Genomic DNA, 6,115 nt, shown 5'->3' with positions numbered 1-6,115 from the left:
GAAGATGGCTCAGTGGTAGAGCGCTTGCCTTGCATGCCTGAGGCCCTGGGTTCGATTCCTCAGCACCACATAAGCAAAAAGAAAAAAAGCCAGAAGTGGCACTGTGGCTCAGGTGGTAGAGAGCTAGCCTTGAGCTGAAGAGCTGAGGGATAGCGCCCAGGCCCAGAGTTCAGGCCTCACGACCGGACCCAAAAAAACTCAAAAAACAAAACAAAAAAAAAACCCTCTTTGTACTAATTACACACAATTAAAAATAGATTATTATTATTATTTTTTTTTTTTGCCAATCCTGGGGCTTGAACTCAGGGCCTGGATACTGTCCTTGAGCTTCTTTTGCTCAATGCTAGCACTCTACCACTTGAGCCACAGAATCACTTCTGGCTTTTTCTGTGTATGTGGTACTGAGGAATCGAACCCAGGGCTTCATGTTTGCTAGGTAAGCACTCTACCACTAAACTACATTCCTAGCCCTAATAATACATTTTAAAAAGCTGTCCAGTATTCTCAAAGAAATTGCTTATTAGGAAGTGGCATTTTGATAATTCTTTAGACTTATTTGGAGAATAAAATGTATCTGGCCTAGTGTAGTGGTATGTACCTGTAATCACAGCACAGTGGAGGCTAAAGCTATCTCAAAAAAAAAAAAAAGAATAAAATCTATCAGGAGGGCAATTGTATACTATTTGGGGTTTTAAATTTATGTGTTGCTCAATAAGAGGTTGTGTGTGTGTGTGTGTGTACATGTGCATACATGTGTGTTATTAGGGATTGAGCACAATTGGGTAGGTAAGTGTTCTACCACTGAGCTGTACTGTCAGCCCTTTAATACATTAATTTTGTTGTGCTGGTTCTGGGACTTGAACTCAGGACCTGAATGCTGTCCCTGAGCTGTTTTGCTCAAGGCTAGTGCTCTACCACTTGAGCCATAGCTCCACTTCTGGCTTTTTAGTAATTAATTGAAGATAAGAGTCTCACAGACTTCTATCCTCAGATCTCAGCCCCCTGAGTAGCTAGGGTTACAGGCGTGATGGAGACATGGAAGTGGGACGTGCTAGAGTCTGGGGGCAGCGCCATGAAGGGAGATACAGAGCTGGAGGAAGACAATCTCTTGTGTGTACCACCACTGGCCGTGTGCATCACTTGGTGTGCACCGTGGATGTCTGCAGAGCACAATGGAGGAGGCACAGTCAACTGTTAGAATCCCATGCTGCTTCGCCCACGGGGAATCCATTTCAGTAGGTCTAATTTGAGCCCCGGAAAGTTCCACAAGGCTGTAGTTGGTTCTGGTTGAGATAATGATGAACCCTGAGAGTTCAATAAGCCGCAGCTGGGCACTGTGGGTGCTCAGTGTGTCATGACTTGGGGTGCTGTAGTAGATGACTGCCACAGGCAGGTCCTGGTAGCAGACGCCAGCCCTAGATGCTCAGGATCTCAATGATAGGTGTGTGTGTGTGTGTTTCTACTGTACAGCCAGCTTTGAAGCTTCTCCATTGGACTAGAGGACTGGAGGCTCTTCCAGCAACATGTTACTGTGCTGTATATTCATTAGGAGATAAGATCCACAAGCAGCCAAGTAAACAGCAGGTCCTGCTCCTTTTTGGTAGAGATGACTTATAAAAGTTAGCTAGTAAGGGCCAGAGGTATTGCTCAGTGGTAGAGCTTGCCTAGCATGTTCAAGGCCCTGGGTTTTCTCCTCAGCACCTTAAATGTAATTAGCTAATAGTAATGGCTACATGTGCTTTACAAACAGGATATTCTTACTCAACCAAAGCATGCTTCAATGTGTTTTCATCTTCTTGCAGATGAGGTAACTGGCTCACATGGGTGAAGAATGGTCCAGGATTCCCAGGCTAGTGAGTCCTCAGCTAGACTCCAAACCTGGGCCTGCCCAACCCCAAGGCTGATGCTTACCTTGCTCAGGCCCCGCCCCACAGCTACTGGTGACTACTTCTTTTTCCCAGGCCAGATGCTTTCACTAGGCATTGGGTGTGGCAGAAAGATCTGGTTCTCTTGTACCTCTCTTTCTGAACAGGGGCTCCCACAACTCCAACCCTCCAAACAAAGGCAAGGTCCAGTGGCACTCAGGGATGGCTCAAGGGCAGCCAGACATAAAAGAAGATAGGTCACTAAAGAGAGGGTTGGAAACAAGGTTCTTAATGCTTCCAGCTGGGTGCGGGCTCATACCTATAACTAGCTACTCAGGAGGCTGAGATCTGAGGATCATGGTTCAAAGCCAGCGGGGACAGGAAAGTCTGTGCAACTTATCTCCAGTTAATCACAGAAAAAGCCGGAAGTGAAGCTGTGGCTCAAGTGACAGAGTGCTATCCTTGAGCAAAAGGAGCTCAGGGACAGCACCAAGGCCCAGAGTTCAAGCCTCAGGACCAGCAAAAACAAAACACCACCCCCCCCCTCCAAAGAAACCCCCAAAACAATACTTCCCAATGGGGGAGGATCAGATCACCTCCCTTCTCTTCACACCTCTGTTTATGCAGGTTTTCTTTCCCTGCTTTTTTTCATGTAAATTTTAATGATCTTCCTTAAAACCTTAAAACCCTACTGTCAAGATTAAGAGTGTGTGTGTGTGTGTGTGTGTGTGTGTGTGTGCCAGTCCCAGGGCTAGAACTCAGGGCCTGGGTATTATTCCTTAGCTTTATTGCTCAAGGCTAGCACTCTACCATTTAAGCCATAGCTCCACTTCTAGTTTTTTGGTAGTTAACTAGAGATGAGTCTCTTGGATCTGTTTGCCCAAGCTGACTTCAAACCATAATCCTCAGATCTCAGCATCCTGAGTAGCTAGGATTACAGGCATTAAAAAAGGGGGCAGGGAGTTTAAGGGAATGTTTCAAGTGCAAAGTTATTGTTGTAATAATCTAAAATGAATGCAAATGTCTTTCCTAGCTCTCTAAAGTAAGATGTACTTTTTACTTGTCAACCACAAACTGGTTGATACCTTGATAAATGAATTGGCTTTTCTATACACATCAAGTAATCTATCTTTTAATATAATGTATCCAGATTAGTAATCTCATTTATTTATGTGCGTAAGTCAGAAGGCAAACTGAATCATTAAAGAAATGTCATGTAGGAGGCATTTTGAGTTAAGGTATTTCGGTGTAGATAATTCATACTCTATGATTCACAGCATCAGAGAAGTTCTGGAGTTACTTGTGGAGTTTGGAAATAAGGCTTCTGCTTCAGAGGGTTCTCCTTAGTATAGCAGAATCTCTGTTTGCTCCTAGACAATAATTCTCTGGATTTTCAGCCCATGGCAACCACCCTTTTCCTTCCTCTCTATGAATTTGACATTTACTTTGGACATCTCAAAAAAGGGAAATTAAACAGTATGCCCTTTTGTGACTTGCTTATTTCACTGAATACTTCTCAAGTTTCATCTAAGTTGCAGTATGTGCCAGGATTCTCTTCCTTAAGGCAGAATAATATTCCATTATATATACATATTATAGATTGCTTATCCATCAGTCAATGGACACTTGAATAGCTTCTACTTCTTATTGTGAATCTTTTTATTTTTCACGTGCTAAAACAAAATGGCTGATTTATTGCCTTCTTCTTTTCTTTTTTTTTTTGGTCAGTTGTGGGGCTTGAACTCTGGGCTTGGGCACTGTCCTTCAGCTCTATCACTTGAGCTACAGCACCACTTCCGGTTTTCTAGTGGTTTATTAGAGCTAGGAGTCTCACGGACTTTCCTGCCCAGACTGGCTTTGAACTGCGATCCTCAGATCTCAGCCTCCTGAGTAGTTAGGATTACAGGCGTGAGCCACCGGCACGTGGCTTTGCCTCTTGCTTTTCTAGTTTAACTAATGATGTTATCCAAAGGTAAAGAGCTCTGCAGATCAGGTATAACCTTCTCAAGGGAAATCAACAGTGTGCCAAATTAAGCGTTGGACCTTGCCAGGTATGGTGATTCATACCTGTGATCCCAACACATGGGAATCTATGAGGTTTAGGCTAGTCTGGGCTACACAATAAACAACAACAAATCCTAGACTCCATAATTGCAATCTGGGTTCCACTTCTTATGTGACTGACCCACAACATATTCCCAGGATTGTCCCAAAGACTAGGGTTCTTATCTGGAAAAAAACCAACCAACCAACCACCCAACCAACCAAAAAAACAGGCTTCTTCCTAGCTCCCTAATTTGTGGAAGATTCAGAGCAGATCACTTGGAATGAAAAGCATTTATTTGTTCAGCAGCGTCCATCATGTCTGTTCTCATTACTTATGTCTTGGCCTTTGACAGGTTCAGAATCCAACAGCAACCCCCAAGCCCTGGGTTCCTACAAATGTGTGTTCAACCTGAATTCTGAAAAGTAGGACTCTTGACAGCCACTGATTGCTCTAGAGGAGGCAGAGGTAGAGGGAACATTTTTCAATACAAGTTTCCTTTTGTCTTAAATACACGTCCAACAATAGCTGCTGGTACCACCTGGTGGCAATTTGTATAAATGTTCAATGAAAATGAAAAAAAAAATTCTAGGACTGGAACTTGAACTCAGGGTCTGATGCTTTTGTTTGAAAGGCTGATGCTATATCACTTGAGCCTTACCTTTAAACTCAGGAATTAAAAATTTGATAGTGGGCTCAACAATATACTCTTCTAGGATCTCCAAGGACTTCATCTGCAGGTTTTTATTTTTATTTTTTTGGGTCCGGTTGTGGGGCCTGAACTCTGGGCCTGGGCGCTGTCCCTCAGCTCTTCAGCTCAAGGCTAGCGCTCTACCATTTGAGCCACAGCGCCACTTCCGGCTTTTTTTTTTCTTATGTGGTGCTGAGGAATCGAACCCAGGGCCTCAGGCATGCAAGGCAAGCACTCTACCACTGAGCCACCTTCCCAGCCCATCTGCAGGCTTTTAAATGGTAGCTTTCAAGCAGAGGTTCTCAGTCATGCTGTGTACCAACACAACATCACCTGGCAGAATTTTTGTAATATAGATTTTTCTAGCTTCACAACACTTGGGATGGGGGCAGTGGTGTCAGGCACAAACAGTGATAAGGAATACAGAGTTCCACTCTGATGCAGGGGTGGGGGAGAGAGGGGAGGCAGAGGGAGGAGGAACAGAACAAAGGCATTCACTGTCTACTTGGGAAGACAGGCCAAGGAATGAGTAAAATTTCACTGTGTTATATTGTTTTCTAGATGGAAAACATGATTGAGGAGCTCTAACTGAAGTGAGAAAACTCAAATTCCAGACATTGTCAGCTGGATGTTCAACTGTGGTTTGAACATTTTACCAATGAAAGCTGTAAACACAGCTCTGCTACAACTTAGCACAGGCAATACTTTTTAATGAAGGAAAACTAACCAAATTGGCCGGGGTGTGGAGCTCAGTGGCAAAGCCCTTGCCTAGCATGTACAAGGCCCTGGATTTGATTCCCAGACCCCTCCCCCCACAAACCCAAACCCCAACGCAAACCCAGCCAAATTAAGCCAAACCACACTCGTTCTCTTGGCATAATGTTTATTTAAAGTTATATTTCAGGGTAAATAAATCATTACCAGGAGGCCCTCAGCCTGTGCTGGGCAACTGTAATACATCCAGAAATTTTATAAAATATTTCTCATACAATATAAATTACCAACAAACTACAGATAGACTCTTGTATGACAAAATTTCCAAGTACTTAAAAAAAGTTAAAAGTTAATTGATATTTAAAATGTTAAATCCCCCAAAGTAACTGAATGGCTGAGAATGTGAGAAGACACTGGTCTCAAGGATGTATCTGCAGGCATGTTCCTTAAGCACAGCTTTACAATTTTGAACTACACGACCCAGCTGGAATTCAGAGAGCCCCTGATGGCTTTTAGGTTTCAAACCACCCTTTTTGCAGGAAAAGTCATACTTCAAAAAGGCAATGGTTGTACCATCATTCCTTCTCCCCTCCCTCCCCCTTTTGGGGCTGTATCATAAATCTTTTAGAAAATCTTAACTAGAGTTTTGTTTTCCCAGCTGCAGTTTTCACTCCTTCCATTAGATGGCAGTATCATACCATCTTTGGTTTTATTGGGTCACAATGAAGAAGGCCCAGGGAAAGCCCTGCTGCAGAGCATCGTTTCTTTAGCTACAAGTTAGTAGGGTACAAAAATTGAAAA

The sequence above is a fragment of the Dipodomys merriami genome, unplaced genomic scaffold (assembly GCF_024711535.1).
Source record: "Dipodomys merriami isolate MVZ:Mamm:240054 unplaced genomic scaffold, mDipMer1.0.p SCAF_485, whole genome shotgun sequence".
Classification (NCBI taxonomy): Eukaryota; Metazoa; Chordata; class Mammalia; order Rodentia; family Heteromyidae; genus Dipodomys; species Dipodomys merriami.
The sequence above is the reverse complement of the archived record's forward strand: the minus strand, read 5'-3'. Positions refer to the sequence as shown.